The sequence below is a fragment of the Protopterus annectens genome, chromosome 7.part0 (assembly GCF_019279795.1).
Source record: "Protopterus annectens isolate FY-2018-M chromosome 7.part0, PAN1.0, whole genome shotgun sequence".
Taxonomy (NCBI): domain Eukaryota; kingdom Metazoa; phylum Chordata; order Ceratodontiformes; family Protopteridae; genus Protopterus; species Protopterus annectens.
The window spans coordinates 1,676,450,801-1,676,469,583 of NC_056739.1; the positions used below are offsets into that span (position 1 = coordinate 1,676,450,801).

The window sequence follows — 18,783 nt, forward strand, 5'->3', positions numbered from 1 at the left end:
AATTGATGGACATGCTCCACCTAAAGAAAACCTTATCTCCTTGAGCCACATGCTCTAAGGATCTAAACCTCACCACAACAATAAATAGGACATGCTGGAGGGATAGATTCCTGTCCCAGAGACTTCCCATGCTCTGGAACAAGATCCCAATCTACATTAGGCAGAGCTCCTCGCTAACACTCTTCAAAAGAAACCTTGACGAGTGGATGGGAAACAGAAAGTTTACCCCGGGGATCACTTCAGTGGCTCTGCTGGACAGAGGCACAGGGAACTAATCTAAGGGGGTGGCGAAAGCCAACACATTCTGGCTAGGCTTATAAATGCCTTCGGGCAGACAGCCTAGGACCTACCTAAGAGACGAATATAAGCAGTATACCTTGGTTACACCAAGGTACAAACAGGAAGAAACTGCAACACCAGAGCATTATAACCACTTGCCAGCAAGATGCAAACAAGCAAACACTGATTAAAAGTACCACAGACATCAAGTTGTAAGTGCAACCACATTTACTACAAGAAGTTACTAGATGGAGGCCCTAGGTTACAATCCAGAAACAGCTGCAAAGTTAGAATCACTAATAAAGAAAATAAAAGCTAGCAAGCAACAGTATAATTAAAATGCTTAAAACTACAATGGGCATCCATTTTAAAAAGCTGAGTAACTGTGCATAATGTTTAAAAGTGTTGTTAACCCACAAGCAACAGAATTGGATAAACACATATACTTGGCAAGCTAATCAATACTTGTACAAAATAAGATTATATCTATCACCTTCATACCCAATGTACATTCCAAACAATTACACCTAAGAAGAAGGCTAAAGGCTCTGCAGCAGTGGTACTAGGACACGGAATATTTCATCTGAGGGTCCAAACTTGGAAATATACCAAAATAATAAACGTGGGAGTCATTATCAAATGAAAACTTAATAATACGGAAATGTATCTATACTAGTAAAGTAACTACATAATATTGCTTTTTCAAGTATTATCAGAGTTACTTGTAGATTCAATACAAAGGCAGCTTGGGTGAGGAAAGAAAATAGCTCCGTCGAAAACACTCAACAATGGCTACATTTGCAGAAATAAAAAAATAAAAAAACATTACTGATGGATTTGTTGCACATCAGCAACTGAAATGGCATCAGAAATACTTGGTCTAAGGATCTAAACCTCTTCTACATCATCAACGGAATGGTTTGGAGGAGGTAGAGGTACATCTCACAGAAGATACTGCTGCACTGGAACATACTCCCCATCCACAAACAAAAAAAACTTCATACCTGTCCATATTCAAGCTCAACTTAGATCTATGAATGGGAAACAGAAAATTTACCCCAAGACTTCCCCTAGTACTAGTAACAGACAGAGGCAGTTCCTAAATGCTTTATCCCATGCATGGTCCCCTCAAATTTTCTGTGGTATGATCCCAGTTATTCATATCAGGGATGCTATACAATTATCGGCCATGGGATGGGTAAAGTCAATCTATAACCAAATGGGATAGGTTATTTCATGCACAAAAAGAGAAACTGGGTAGGCTTAAAATGGCCCAAAAGGGCAGCTAGCCTAGTAATACCCTATGAACCTGTTAAAAGAATAAAATACTCAGTAAACGCAAGCAGGGGATCCATGCATGTCAGATAAGATACAATACTTAACAGGCAATCTGAGTACATGGCACCATTGGTGTCCAAGTAGTTTGGTGTAAAGCTTACTGTAATGGATGAGCTGCTACCAAACTGACAAATGCAGGATCAGCTGCAAAGATGTACACTAACATGTTAAAATACAGATAAAACTTGTATATTTAGATAAGTGGTTGGATATCAAGTCTGAAAATGTAGTTTCAGCAAATACAGCTTTGGCTAAATGTAGCAGTTTTCCCTAACATCTGTAATCAGAATTCATAAAAAGTGTTTTACTTTGGGGAAGTAAAGTTCCCACACTCCTCTGTCCCCTGTACCCACTGTATAATAAACTCTAAAGTCACTACATAATGGAGGAAGAGAGTTCACAAGTCTGCAGTGCCAAAACAGGTACTGATCAAGTATTTTACATAATTACATACAACCAAAAAACTTATGGAAAATATGCAGTTCCATAATTTTATGACTACCATTTCAGCGCAAACAGGTGTAATATACATATATCTATATATATAAATGTACACATACACCTCAGGAATGCATTAAGCAGTAAAGTTACACAGGCATACCTAGGGGACTGTGTTAGCAGAGGTAAAGCAAATGGACAGCAGAGTACAAGGCTGCAAAGTCACATTAGTACAAGTCAAAGGGTCCACTGGGAACATGAGAGTGAATGGTTAGATGATATATATAAGTAACTAGCAAAGCCTGATAGCAGTATGCCTCTAGCAAGAATATTACTCTGACCAGCAAACTCCACACAGCAATGTTCCTCTGCACCTGCACACTTGCTCACTTATTCTAGACAGTTACCTCTGCCTATTACTGTAGCAATAGCGATGGGGCAAAAATTGTAGTAGTGACTCTAGCGAGGGGAGGAGGGAAGCAATGTGACAAAGCAAAGCATGAGCACTCCCAAGTCAAGAGTATGGAGGGACTGACATCCAAAAGCACATCTGGAGTTATAGACTTTAAGAGTGTTATTAGAACACCCAACTAGACGCTCTTTAATATGTTCACTCTGTGGGTACCTTCCACGGTGGTGCAACAGTAGCGTTGTTGCCTCACAGCAAGAAGCTCTCCCATTCGATTCTCAGCTTGGATTAGGAGTGCCTTCTGTGTGGAGTCTGCATGTCCTCCCCGCGGTCAAGTGGGCATTCGAAAGACATGTGTTGAATGGGCGTGTCTTCGTTGAAGGTTGGGCGTCGGGTTGGCAACTCGACACCATAAAAAACAACTGCCAATCATTAGCCAGAGTTCCGCTGTGGCGACCCCTAACCGGGAAAAGCCAAAAGACAAACAAGTCTGTCCTCCCAGTCTGAAAACAGTCAACAAAATCCAACAGCAGCAAGACAGGATGGCTCACAGATATCCTAGTTAGCTTATGTCATCCCCTGGAGCTGTCACTGAAACCTGAGGAATCAGTTGTTTGACAGATAACAGTGATTCTTAACTTATACAAGAGCTATATCCTCTCAGTACTGCCCTTGGAAGTTCAATCTTTTTCAATGGAAATCTGTAGTGATATGGCCAAACTGTGAAGGATTTACACCACTGTTCTGTGCAGGTTTATGGAACTTTGGATATAAGCTCTAATTTACAAACAGTCTGTCACTACTTATTCATTCTGGGTATGTCCTGTGCCTAGAATTTAGGGCCTTCTTTGAAAGGTTCTTTGCTCACCAATGCTTTTCTTCATCACCAAGCTCTGGCCATGAATGCATTATTCTGAATTAAGAAAAAGCAAGTAATTTAAAGCAGCTAGCAAACACACCTTTAAAAATAATAAAACACAACTGTTCAAAATACATAACTATTAGAGTTGATAATACAGCATAAAACTTGTTAACAAAAATTTACTTGCAATACTTTGAAAACTGTGATGCTGTACAACGTTTGATTCTTACCTTTTAGGGAAATTGTCTAGGCTTAAAATGGCCCACAAGGGCAGCTAGTCTATTACTAATTAACAGAATTAGTAAAAAGAAAAGCGGATAACATAGTTTTTTAAAAAGTGAGCTGACAGCATGGGTTTTTAAACAGAATTATGTCAAAGCACAATGCCCCCTTCTTTCCCAAAATTTTTGAATAAGTTCAATACCACATTCTATCACAAATGATTTGAATATGGGGCCAAGCTTTATCATACTACTCACTTTTTAGCATTTCCGAAGACCAACAATATGAACATCTTGTCTGCTTGACAATGCTGTTAGATCCAATGTCAAAACTGTCAACCATTTGATAACTTTTGATGACCGGAAGTGTATCCCTCACTGGTAAGATCAGACCATAAACTAAACTCACTAGATATTCACATCCCGACCCCAGCCCCTGCCCAGAAAACCACAGTGGAAAACTTCTCTAAAGCAAATTTCACACTCCTCAAAACCGAGGTGGAATCCTTCAAAGTCCCCGGGCCTGTGGAAAATACAGCCCAGACCGCAGAATCCTTTATAAACGCATTCTATGAACACCTTCAGGAATGCATGGATCATGCAATCCCAAACAAAACCAAGACCCAATCCTCCAAAGGCAGGTGTCCTGTCTGGTGGACCCCAGCCATAAACAAACTATACAATAGAAGGAGGAAGCTACTACATGATAGAGCAAAATCCCAAAAAGGGAAGGCATCTCTGATTAGTATTAGCAAAAAACTACGGGCACTCATAAAATCGTCTAAGGCCAGCTTCGAGAGAAAAATTGCACAGGATACTAAAGATAATCACAAGGCTTTCTTTAGTTATGTTAGAAACCTGGGTGGGAATTCCCAGATATGCTCAGAATTAGTCCAAAATGACAAAAATACACTGAACCCACAGATATTGCCAACATCCTAGCTGACAGGTTCAGCAAACTTCTCCCCTTCCCAACCAAAAGGGCAAATATCTATCCCAGCAGAGTGCTGCCCCTGACATCTCAGATGCTCAGGTAAGAGCCGCCCTCTCCAAAGCAAAAAACACAGCATCAATGGGACCAGACGGTGTCCCAGGCTGCGTCCTACATGAACTCCAAGAAGAACTAAACCAAAACATAAAACTACTGTTCAATCTCAGCCTTACTACAGGATATGTACCCAAAGAATGGCGTACAGCAACAGTGGTCCCTCTCCACAAAGGTGGTGCCTCAACGGATCCTGGAAACTATCGCCCCATAAGCCTGACTAGCTTGGTCTGCAAAGCTATGGAAAGGATCATCATGGACCTCATAAATAAAGATATTGGGGACCAACAGACACTGGATCCCACCCAGTTCGGCTTTGTTAAGGGCAGATCCTGCCACTTAAACCTGGTCGATTTCTTTGAAACAGTCACCAAGGCCATTGACGAGGGGAAGGTGGTCCACACAGCCTACCTGGACCTTGCAAAAGCCTTCGATACAATACCCCACTCGGGCATTATAGATAAGCTCACCAGCTTAAACATAAACATAAACCCCTATGTCACAAGATGGGTTGCAAACTGGCTCAAGGACAGAACCCACATGGTTAGAATTGCTGGAGCCATGTCAGACTCCAAACCATTTACAAGTGGCATCCCACAAGGCTCAGTCCTGGGACCTCTCTTGTTTGGTATATATTTCTCGGAGGTACAGGCCAACACGGAAGGACTGTGGCTGACGAAGTTCGCAGATGACTGCAAACTGGGCGCCATAATCGACTCTCCAGCCGACACAAGCATCCTACAAAAGGGCCTCATAGAAACAGAGAACTGGTGCCAGAGCCATGGCCTCAAGCTAAACGCCAAAAAGTGCATAGTCATCCCCTTCAGCAAAAACAAAGTGCCCACAAATTACCACATAGGTGGTAATCCATTAAGTACAGAAGAAGTAATTAGGGACCTGGGGACCCAAGTTGATAGCAATCTCTCATTCGACAATCACGTGGCCAAAGTGGTTAGAAAATCATTTTATATAGCCCACCTAATCATGAAGGGATTCACATCTAGATCAGGGGAGGTCATCGTGCCTCTTTACTCATCCCTCATCAGGCCCATAATTGAGTACAATGCCTCTTTTGGGATGTACCTTACCAGACACCTGCAGCAACTGGAAAGACCCCAAACGTACCTCACCAAGAGGATCAAAGGGCTCAAACAGATGCCATATGCTGCCCGGTTAAAGAAACTCCAGCTCTACTCAGTGGCATACCGCCTGCTCAGAAGCGATCTGTGCCTGACGTATAAAGCAATGTCCAACCCGGAATTAACGGACATGCTGCACCTCAGAAAAATCCAAATCCCATCGAGCTACGCGTTCAAGAGACTTGAACCTCAGCACTGAAATAAATAGGACATGCTGGAGGGACAGATTCATAACCCAGAGGCTCCCTTCACTCTGGAATAAAATCCCAGACCAGGTTAGGCAGAGTCCCTCATTGACTCTCTTCAAGAGGAATCTTGATGAGTGGATGGGAGATCGTAGATTTACTCCAGGTATCACTTCTGTGTCACTGTTAAACAGATGCACAGTATACTAACCTCGAAAAAGGGCACAGCAAAATTCATTTTAAAATGGGTGGCGAAAGCCAAACACACTCTGGCTAGGTTTGTAAATGCCCTAGGCCAGATAGCCTAGTATGAACCTATGCCTGTTTTTTTTTTTTTTTAACACTACTTGGGTAGCATTAATATAGATTGCTTCATTTTACTTTTCTAGTTATGTATTAAGCACTGATTTTAGCATGTGTACCTTGTTTTATGCTACATAGAGCTGCTCTAAAATTTGTCGCCATCTTATATTTTTGTAGCCCCATGTCAAGACTTAGTGTACCAGTCATATTTTAGTATTAACAAAGGCTATCACCTCTATCAACATCTTGTTTGTTTCAGAGTTACCAGAACTACTGTAGCTTTTAGTAACATCTGTGTCTTTTTTTTTAAAGTTCATGTTTTCACGGTTTGGTCAGCATTCATTTAACTGTTACTGATTGCTTCATTCTGTTGTTTTTTTACCTGGATATTAAGAATGTATTTTAAAATGCTGTACCTTGCTTTAACTTACAGCTCAAATTCTACAGTTCTGTAATGCTAACGGTACATAGTAAAGGTCTGAAAAAAAGTTCAGGTGTTAGTGTTTTAGAACAGAACTTACTATCACAGAACAACAATGTGAGTTCCAGCTCATAAAATGCAATGCAATGCAGAACAGTACCTTCAGACCAGTCAGAAAAAATTTGCAATCAAAATGTTGCTTTTTAGCAACACAGAGACAGTCATGTACTCATGCATATTTGCAATCAAATACACACATTCACTGACTGCTATCTAGTCATTTCATCTGCAATCAAATACCGGTATTCATTGACTATTATCTAGTGGTTTCTATAAACACAATGTATGAAATATTCCACAATAAACAAACAAACAAAACAACTGCATGTTTTATGAAAAACAAGAAACATTCTTTAAAATTACATAACCATGTAATAAAAACTCAAAAAATTAAACAAAGAAGGAAAAAAGCTAGTAGGCCACTTGCTAAGCCCAATAATGCCCTCCAGGCCATGTGGTACTGGGAAATAACTCAGTATCCTAAAGACCTCATCATGGAGATGTATGTCTAGCCTTTAACACCATGAAAGATCCAACCCTATTTGATCTCCTCTTCCTTAGCAAAACTAATGGTACATCAAATACTCAGTTAAAGGAATGAAACCTACATCAGTAGATAAATAAGACATGCTGACAAGATACATTCATATCCTGACATATCCCTCACACCTGGAACAAACTTCCACAACATGTCAATCAGAGTAGCACCCTTGCCACCTGGAAGGTAAAACTGGAACTGATAGGCAGCCTCAAATTCTCTCCCAGTCCATCGTCCCTTACCCTCCTTGAAGCTAGAGAGAGATAGAGTCATAGGTTAGTACTAGGTTAAGTGCCCTCATAAGCTATTGTAAGCCTAGCCAATTATCCCTTGTGAGACTCAAACCCTGAACCTTGTGTTTGCAAGGCAAACACCTTAACCATTAGGCCACCCTCCCAACCATATTTTGAATGGATTTTTTAGCTAGGCTCAAAATGGTCTGCAGACCGACTGCCTGGTACTTACCTATGACTCTATTAGCATTTCCTTACTAAAACATCTAGCTGGTGTTCTTGACCTTTAACCTCAGCACCATTTTGCCATGACCCTGAGCACTCACGGCACCAAACATTTTCAAATTATTCGATTAAATTTGAGCAGATCACTATACATTATACAGTGTTATGTAACACTAACTTTGGAGCTATTTGAAATTGTTTGCTGTTACAGAAAGCATGCAAAAATGGCATTTGGCTTTAAAGTCTAACAAAGAATAGAAGAAAAACGTTTTCAAGCATCTGAGTTTCAAAGATCAAGAAGCCAGACAAACCAGCAATATCAATATATTTTGCATTAAGTAATCTTAAAGTGGGTTTCTGCTTAAAACAAAAACAGAAAAAAAGAAAACAAATTCCCTTTATCAAACTGCATTTCCTTTAAACCATAAATAAAGGTTTATCACAACAATTCTCACATATAACTCTCACAATAACATCTGAATCAAAGAAACTTTACAAAACAAAACAGACCTACGGTTTTATGAATATGTTGACCAGTGCATACCTCTCAACAGCCCACATTTTCACAGAATGTCCAGAATTTTTGCCCCATATTTTGGTCTGTTCTTAATTTAATAAATGTGTGCTTTTTTTCCTGGTAAATCTTTGAGAATTCATGTCATGTCATGACATAATGACAGATGTTTCAGACTTCATATCCTTTAGAAAATGTATGCTAATAATAATAATAAAAAAACTTTTTTGAGTCTAACGTTCTAAGTTTATACAAATAATATTTAAACTATATCCCTATTTTTGGGCCTCTGCTCTCCTCTATTATTTTGGACAAATTTGACTTTGTAGACTTCTTGGGCTAAGAGGTTGCGAGGTATGAACGGTAGGCAAAATGAATATCCTAAAGAATAATCAGGGCGTTTTGCAAGATGACCCATTGACATTTTCAATGTCACACAATTTTAAGGGAAAACTGAAGGCATTAAATTAGACCAGATGTGGATGAGCGGACGACAGATCAAATTTTAACTCGCTGCGCTACACTTCCAGCAAAATACAATTAGTTTAAAATGTCCATAAATACTGGGCAATGCGTTAGTGCTAGCTGTACAAAACACAATCAATAAAAGTGCTTCAAGTGTTTGCATTAGAAAATGTCAGTAATGAAAACATGTGACGTTCTTCTTATAAGATACAACACTTTCACAAACTTTGCAACTGTACAGTTCCTTCATATATATATAAAAAAACGGATCGCATGACATCTATCATGTGTATATTAAGTTTGGACATATGCACCTTACATGCAATAAAATGCCACACGGACAGCACAATGAACGCTGCCTGTCAGCGAAGATCCTTTAAAGGATAAACCTGTATGGCAACCAAGCAACTTGACAAATTGCCGGTTACTTCCAACTGATAAGGAACAACATGTTTGTCCGTGCATACCATAAAACAGCACTGATTATAGCGGTTGTGATCATGTGAATTGTTGATTGGGAAGGTCATCAGTAAAAAAGAGACAGCGAGCGACACAGAACAGATTACTCACCTACCTTCCGTTCTTAAGACAGCATAATATTCTTCATGCAGAAGGTCCGCTAAGTCTCTTTCTACACACTCTACCCACTGCCAACAACAACCGCAGGCCAGAAGAGCCGACCCTAGAACAAACTAAACGTCGAGCAGGCAAGACCAATCGAAAGTTGCGGCGATTTCCGCACCGTAATTCAATAAATACCCAGAATGTAAATAGTACCAACAATATGGAAATATATTGCAGTTGTGGTGGAGGAACTGGTGTGGGTGTATAAGCATAGCACTCAACCATCTATCTCCAAAATGAGGAACATCAGCCCTCATAATGTGGAACAAATGGGCAAAATGTGGAACACATCCAATGGCTTACTAACAACTTCAACTAGGAAGGTCATAGGATGGTCAAAATATGCTGGTTTTAACTATTAAAAAAGATCTTTAAATGAATTCATGTGATTCATTTCTATTTACCAAGGATATCAGTTAAAAATTCCTAACACTGAATGAGTACAGACCCTTTCAGTGTGGAACTTCGAGGAACATGAACTTTTTAAGACTACAAACGAGGTATGATCTGGCGTTGTTCGGTGTTTGTTAGTCTGGCTGTTGGAACTTGGAAACAAAACCATAAAAGATGCTGCGGCTGAGCAAACATCTCAACTATCCAGATTTCGCAAACTGCCATGATTTTTTTGCCTCATGTTTTTGGTTTTGTTTTTTGAAAAAAAAAATGTGTGTGTTTTCTAGCAAATCTTTGAGGACTGAAGTCCCTAAATAATGACAGACATTTGAGTTTTAAACTTCACATCCTTCAGAAAAATGCAGAGTAATGTTTAACCTGTTAGTCTAGCAACTTTCTAAGTTTATAAGAGCAATATTTAAAATATGCCTATATTTTTGGAACTTTGTTCTCCCATTATTGACTCAATCCAGTATTTTTTTTTTGTTCTAAGAGGTTGACAGGTATGGGATGTAGTAAAAATATGACCACAACTATCTCTGCAGGGGAATGTGGCATATTTTTGACATACAACAACTGAAAATATATTATTTTGCGGTTAATTTACTTTTTTAAAGCCCGGAAGTACAACTTTAGAGGAGGAAGTGCTTTGGAATCCTTTCTTTTTACAGTGGTATGTAAATAATGAGTGGTCTAATTCACAGCATAGTAAGAAACCTCTTCCCCCCAGCAATTGGGGAGAAAGGTAAAATCTAAGAAAATGCTGCAGCTATTTAGGAGTGGTGATTATTTTTCTAAGGAGGAAACACAATAGACCAAGGAGACATATTAAGATGCCTTTTCTGAAGAATAACAAGGCTTTAAAAATTCAAATATTGTACATTAGTTTAAGTTTGTGTTATCTCTTATTATCACTGTTTTTTAACTAAATCTCACATTTTGTGAGAAACATTTCTGGTGTGGGAATAGAAGAAGGGATATTTTGGGCTGTGGGAGAGCCATGGAACACGGTTACTGAATCAGTGTAGGGAGTGTGTGACTAACTGTGTCCACAGATGGGGTAACACACCCCCAGCACTGTCCGAATGCGGTATATCAAAGTATTTAATTTAATTTAATTTTTTTTTTTAGTTTGCGTGGCATGGAGCACAGTAATTGACATGTGCCAGACATATAAAAATCGAAACTGGATGCATTTAATTTGTGATGCAAAGGTCAAGTTTAAGCACAGCTTAGTGGGTTTGCGTGGTGTGGCATGGTGCTTAGCAGTGCTCAAAGTTAGGTCAGAGGTATATGTAAAAGTATAGCTGCATTCCACATATCCAGATTGCCAAGTGGTTAAGAGTTATTGTCTTATGTGCAGTAGGTACAGCGTTTGAATACATGGAAGGGAAGTTAAGCATTTATTTTCCAAAGACAAATTATTATGATGATTTTTCAATCCTGAGCTGCTGCCCTCGGCTAAGCTCTGCTAAGACCTGCTCAGACCTGCAAAGTACTGCTTAAACAACCTCTGTTTATGCATTGCTTGGCTGTGCTTAGCTGGTGTGCGCACTGCCAAGCATTGCCAGTTTAAGCACTGCTCAGCTCAGCTGTGCTGGTTTGCACTGTGCTAAGCAACATGGCACATTTTAAAAAATTGCCCAATGGCATGTAAGGGCAGGAAAACAGGCTATATTAAGCTCAACAGGTGGGAATACAACATAGCCTGTTGGGAGTTTGAACTCTGCAGGAACTATGGCAGGCATTGAAGAAGGTGCACACCTCTGAGTGCAGCTCTGAGGCATTCTGGAGTCCAGGGTCATGGTTGGACTCCTGGTGAAAGACCACAAAGAACAAATGCTGTAGGGGCAGTTTCATGGCTCAGAGTGCAAGGTGGAGGCCTGAGACCAGCTGGCACGTGATCTCACCAGTGCTGCAGGTATCCCCTCCACAGGTGAGTAGGTCTGTCACCACTATGATGACCTGAAGCATCAGAAGGGGGATTTTCTAGACACCTGGGTCTGGGAAGCTTGGGCTTGGAATGCCCCACAAATTTGTAAGTACTGTTAGCATTGTTTTATCAATACCTAATCTGAATGTTTGCTAGACAGGTATGCATAATGGTGTGCTTCTCTCCCTATAGCTGCAGAGGAGAGAGTTCACAACCTAGAGGCACATGCTGGGTGCTTGGCCAGGTTGCTCCGTGAGTGTGGTGAGTACAGATTAATTTGCAATCTATAGTCAAATAAGCAAGAAAGAGTAAAGCAGTAACTGCCAGTAGGTACATACAGTAAAGATTTATGTATTGCAATGATTGTGGATGTAGGCCTATACTACAGTAAGTGACTACAGCCAAGTATAGTACAATAAACAGGGAAGACTAAAGCATTAACCCTGATAATGTACATGAAATAAAGTTTCTACTGCAATAATTGTGGAATTACAGCTGTATTGCAACACCTGCATTACATTGACTGTTGTGCAATGAAGGCTTGAAACTATATCAGTAACTGCAGGTACCCCTAATAAAGCTGTGTTGTGCAATATGTGTGTAATTAGGGCTGTTTTGCATGAAATCGATTATAACAACTGCTCTGAAGTAAAAACACAAAATAATACCACTACCTGCCTCAACGTATAGCTAATAGTGGTATGCAATAACTGTAGATTCAGAGCTGTATTACAAGAAATGCATTATGACACCTGTTCTGTAATAACATCTGAAGCAATAGCATTAACACCCAAGGTATAATGTGTATGTCAGGATTGTCTTGTGTTAACCATTGCATTTCAGCTATATGCATTCATGCTCTGAGGTACGGTGCTGCAGGCAAGTATGACAGTGTAATAGCTGTAGACTGCAAATATACTATCTGCCACTGTGTATGGGTGAGGTAGCCAATCGAATAATCTGATATGGCTTGTAGACTTCACAGATATTTCATCCACTAACAGTGTATTGTGTACACCTGCATTCTATGTAGTAGTGCATAGTTTACCTAGTATCTCTGTCATGCATGGATCTCATGCATGTGTGTTCAACTGTCACTGCAGTCTAGTATAAAACTGTAGTATGATTATCAGGTCATATTTTGTTTCCAGATGAGCTCAAGGCAAATATCAGTCAATCAGTAACTAGCAGTGGCTCAGTACCTCAGTTTGTTAAATGCTCTGTCTGAAGTACATTTTGCCACACACAGACCAGGGTTAGTATCCGGTGCCATGTAGTAATAAATATTACTGAATCAGTTATGTATTGATGACAGATGTTCTTTCCACAGGAAATACAGGTAAATGGGTGAAGTAGCCCTTATTATGAGTAAATAGTTTGTGTGTTCAGATGTAACAGACTGTTAACAGCATTGACCAGGAATGTGATAAGACTTCATAAAATAAAAGCAAAAAGTACAATAGTAATAAAATAAATAAAATGTGTAATTTTGGCATGACTGTATTCCTGGAATGCCTGTGAAAGTTTGCTTAAGTTCTATCGCCATGCCTACCAAGGAAGGCATGATAGTTAACTCTCTGTATTGCACACATACATGTCTCTCAAGTGTCACAATGTCATGGACTGTAATTACTGTTGCGTAATCCCTCTGTCACATATGTATCATTGATATGAGTCATACTATATCAGTCCACAGTACACTTTGGTAGTTGTATAGGTCCACCTGATGTGTAACTGTTCTCTGTAGTTGTGTATGTGCAGGTGTTACTGCTTGCCCCATACTTTCCCATGCGGATAGCTTGAGAGGCATGTACATGCTACAGCAGCTATAGGGCACTGTTATACATAAAAGAAGGACAGACCGATAGAGTATATAGCAGTACTGTTGTAAACTATATAGCCTATACCGGTATTAATGGACTGTATTTCTCTCTCTCTCTCCACCCCTTATCTTCATCTAAGTTTATTATTGTTATTCATTCAATATGGTTTACTATTAGCATATGTTGTTCTCTAAACTTTATTTTGGGGCATGTGTTTTATTATTGTTATGTCTTACAATGGTTGCATATTAACAGATCTTGTTGAATTACCTAAGTTTTTGGCCTTACGCTGTAACTGCTACTGGCATGCTGTTAATATACTGACTGTTATATTTATTGTTGTGTTGCATATAATATGCATTGATATGTTAATGGGTTATTTCCAATGTTCTGGCATGCTGTTATAACTAATAAAATGTTTTGCTCATAACTAACCTATACACATCGCTATACCTCTATCACCACAGCACGACAGGGTAGGCCAGTTCATGGTGATCTACCTGCCCTACCTCAGCTGACCATGGCATCGTGTACCAGAACATCAAGGACCCAGGACAGTGGTGCCCCCTATGATGGCCCTGCACCACCCTCGGGTGGAACCACTTCAGGGGAGCTATGAACAATGCCTGTGCTGGACTGAGGGCAGACTCAACAATCTGATGGGGCCTGTTGGCCCTGGCACCCAGCTTCCAGCATAGCCACCTTCGGGGCAGTGAAGGAGCAGTGTTGACTGCCCATGGGTGGGGACCTCAGTCACGCTTCCGCCGTCTGGGGGCACATGTATCTCTTGATTCCACAACACCCTCCCCATCCAAGGTGTTTACCCTCCTCATGTGTTACACATCTCCGCTGTATGCTGTCTTGTCTGTCTGCAAATGCAACCTCTCCTACCCAACATACCTCCCTATGTGTACCTATATCCCTTCCCTAACATTCCACTTTTTCCTTAAAAAAAAAATGGGCACCTGCCCCACAAAAAATAACGCCCCATATATAGCTCTCCATTTCGCACGTGTCCACTGGCTACAACTAAGTAGGTCCAGTTAGCTTGACAACACCTTTATGTTGTCCTCACCCCTCCCTCTGGGGTTTCAGTGTCCAAATTCATGTACAAAAGCACATCTGTTGCTGTACAAGAAATGTGAAGTTATGGTCCTTTCCTGCACATCCCTACCTGTCTTTCAGTATGTTTTTTCCCCTGCTTGCCCCAATTTTACTACTGTCCTATCACCCCCTTTTTCTTTTCTTTTTAAAGTTTTAGTGCGGGTTTGTGTGGCGCTAAGTGGAGAGCCACGCAAACTAGTGCAAACCCGCTTAAATGAACTTTAATATGCCTTAATGATCTTATGTGTTTCTCAAGTGTTAGACACATCTGCAAAATAACTGCCCCTACCAAGTCTCAAACCCAGGCCCCTGTCAACTACAGCATAGTGCATTAGCCACTCGGCCAATCAGGTCTTAAGTAAAGCAGGTGTTTCCAGCAAAATATACTGATTGCCACTGACAGACTGCAAGTACATCTACCAGGAACAGTGGGAGTGCCCCTGAGACTCTGATGCAAAAAGTACACCAGTACACTGCCAAATAAATAATAATGGATGTAAATAATGCCTGGGATAGAAGATAAATGTACCCTTTTATCAGTAACATCTTTAAACACACCTGCTAAGACAGCAATGGTGAAGTACATGTGTACAACTGAGACCCTGCTGCAGAACAACTGCCTTTGACAGTCATGCACATAATGATGGCTGTGTCACATACTGTATGTATGCACATATATCTTGCAAATAGACCTGCTGTAGCATTGATTTAGTAGCTCAGTTTAAATGCCTTGCCTACAGTACATTTTGCCACCCAGAATCCTGGTTTCAAAATCAGTGTGCTGCACTTCAATTATATTGTTGTGAACACAGCAAATAATGACTGAGTCAAGCATTTTTACCCATACCGGTTTCTGCTACTGAATTAACTGCTACCCATGTTTGCAAGTCAAAGGCCTGTAGGTAGGGACACACTGCACATATTCGTATAGTCTAATTATATGTCACCTACTACTCTGTGATTGGCACTGTTATGTAACAGATGTACCCTAAGCACATGCCTTGACTGGACTGTAAAGGGTACCCTTACCCTGGCTCTGCTCTAATGACAGAAATGACACTGCTGCCTCAGTTACATGTACAGCTTGCTGTCCTCCAAAGTGTTCACACTCCCCTTATGTGTCCTAGGCTGCAGCTGCAGCCAGAACATACACATCTGTGTGTTAAACTAGCTGCTACAGACCTACCATGCTTCATAACCCCCTAAAACAAAGGATCCAGACAAAACCATACATAAAGAGTGGGGGGGGCAAAGGTCCAGCTACAGGGACATGTTTCATAGTTTGCCCCTACAAAGATAGTGAGCTGATAGAACAGCAGCATGCATATTCTGATGCGTATGACATCTGACACTCACATTTCTCTCTCTCCTTACTGACCAAAACCCACAGTGTTTACCACTGAACTGCCAGATAATCACAATGTCATGGGACAATGGGCAAACATATCATGCAAAACTGTAGACATACCTCATATATCTCAACAGTGGACAATATTTGTACCTACCCTCGGTGATACTATAGTCTACAAACCTCACTAATGTCCATCCCAAAGACTAAGAAAGGGGCCAAGGCCTACATGAAGCCCTTAAATATTGCACTGTGGTGCCTTGTCATTGGCTAATGAAAGTGCAGCCCCGTTGTTTTGGATGCAATTAGCAAGTCTGAGCCACAGATTGTTGCACAGGCAAACCTACAAAAAGTAATCATCTGCTTATGGGAAACAGGTCTGTATGTTCTTTACTCAGACAGACAACCATTCTGCAAGCTATTTGCAGAGGTGCTGGTCAAAATAGGATTACTTCACTGTACCAGGTATGTAATACATGTCCCCATATAATGGGATGCAGATGGGAAAATGGAGGTATGGGGAGTAGGGATTACAACAGTAGACCTGTAGTACATGTATGGTATTGGCATGTTGGTGATACTCTGCTTCCAACAGCTACAGGCAGGCCTCTCAACTGTCTCTGCTTTGAATCAAATCACAACTGTGCCCCTGTTACTCCCTCTTACAATACTCGGCTGTTGTAGGAAAGCTAGTGGATTATGAGTTAGACATATTGACAGTAAGTAAGGGTGTACACAGCTATAATATCAAGTGATGTACTGTAAGTCACCTCCTCTCAGTTTGTCAATGTTACACAGAAATAGTTCTGACATTGTAAAGGTATCCCTGACTGTCCCTGATGTAATCTGGCTAGGTCAGTGTTTTGTTGACATTCATATCTCATTGCATGAGAGCTATGGCTAACATACCTGTCAACCTCTTACAGCAGCAATTCAGGTTATAGCCATAATTAGTGGGGGGACACAGGCCCAAACTCAGCAACAGAGTATATATATTGGCCATACAAAGTAAGAGTATGAATAGACTAAAAGATATTACTGTAGTATAAGTGTTTTCTGAGGGGTCCAGTGTGTGACAGCTATAGTCTCTATAGTCTGACAACAACCATCACTGATTGGCCAACCATTTGTCAGACATCCACAAGCGTGTGCCAAAAGGGCCACATCTGTGAGACATACATTCACATTCTGGAAACATCTGTGTAGTGGAGAGGTATGATGCCTACAGGGAAGATATACTACAGTAGGTTTGCATTGCTGTCTGTCATTGTGGCACACTGGTGTTGCTAGATTGTCCCCATATAGTTGTAATAGCGCACAGCTATTTGTCTGACAGTTACTGTATGACATAGTAGTGGGACTTTGCCTGTAGGGGACACACCGCAGCAGACTGCAGTAATGGGTGTAAAGACATACAGCAGACTCTGTCATGGCACACAGCCACATAACCAGTATTGCTATTATTTTGATGATAGCCACACATACTGTGTTGATGACTGTGGTGTATGATGTGTGAGGGAGCGGCGAGTTGTGCAGCCCATTTTGGTTGTGCAGGGTCTGTACATCATGCACATCTATGTATCTGGTCCTGTAATGCATTCTGTTGCTGTCTTGCAGGTACGATGTATAGACAGAGACATTCTCCATTTTTCATCTGCGGAAATGATGTTATAGTGGATGCCATCAGACTCAACCATTACATCCTGCTGTCAAGCGGTCGCCACAATCAAGAACAGCAGGCAGCATTGAGGGATGACCTTGTTTAGGCTGTTCATGATATTGGCTAACAGGACAGGACCTACAAGCAGATTCGACATTGGACCACAGATGTGGTCAATATGTCAAAGGGCAGCTGCTATTGCCAGGAATCGTGCTGCCACAGGTGGAGGTCCAGCAACACAACTACTTTCAGCAACAGAAGAATTCCTGGTGAACCTAGGATCAACTCACAGCTCCCAGTCAACCATCATGCCATACATCCTGGAGGTGGGTGCCACAGCGTCCATATCAGAGGACCATCCAGTTAAGATGACTCTGTTCACCAGTATAATAAATTTGCAGTCATTGTGGCAGGCTCTACAGACCATTATAATGGTGTCTGGTCTATCTGCATTGGATGGGGGGGGGGTTCACCACAGTTATGCACACATACTCAAAATGGTAGCAATATAGCCAGTATTACATTAGCTACTGTATACAAGTGTGGCCAGAGTTCATGGGCCTGTACCTGGTAAGTGTCATACTGTTGTTTTGCCTGAGCAGATATACCCTATGAATGTTAAGGGCTGCCATTTTGACTTTTCCGCAAGTGTTCTGCTTAGCTAGATTAGAATAATTGTATGTTCCATTTGGAGCAGTTAACTACAGTGCATAGCCTAGGGAATGACAGGTGTGTAATTGTACAAACATTAACATGTTTGCACATATAGTTATAAGCAGCTACACAGCTTGCTGTACATGAGGCAATTACTCCAAGATGCCCATTCAGGCAGAATAGGGAGAAGGTAGATAGCTGAGGCAGTGGTACTACAACTGACTTTGCATTGTCAAGATAGAAGTACTGGGTTTAATGTGTATTTCTGTCACATGCATTGCCATATTACATACCTCACAGGTGTATTGAACTGGAAGCATTACCCAGATGTAGCTGATATGCATGTTATACAGGGCCTAGGTTATCTGGGTATGTTGTTGTGGGTTTGGGTGTTGTGCATGGAATCAGAGATGAGAAGATGTGGGACGTAATGCAGTTATGGATCCTCATCTGTATGAGTCTGTGTGGATTACCATACATAACAGTGCAGGTGGTAATGTACTGCTTTTGGCTTGCTTCTCATAGGTAAACAGGGGGGTTGGAGTCTGTTCCCCTTACAACCTGATGTT

General features: G+C 40.9%; 1 protein-coding gene across 1 annotated transcript in view; it reads right to left on the reverse strand.

The window, feature by feature from the left end:
• The window catches only part of ACY1 (aminoacylase 1), a 1,669,107-nt gene extending 1,659,580 nt beyond the window's left edge, over positions 1–9,527 (reverse strand). Inside the window, exon 1 of the mRNA XM_044078190.1 lies at positions 9,246–9,527. The gene's annotated coding sequence lies outside the window, so the exon portion shown is untranslated. The remainder of the gene's footprint in view (positions 1–9,245) is intronic.
• Between the last annotated feature and the right edge of the window lie 9,256 nt (positions 9,528–18,783).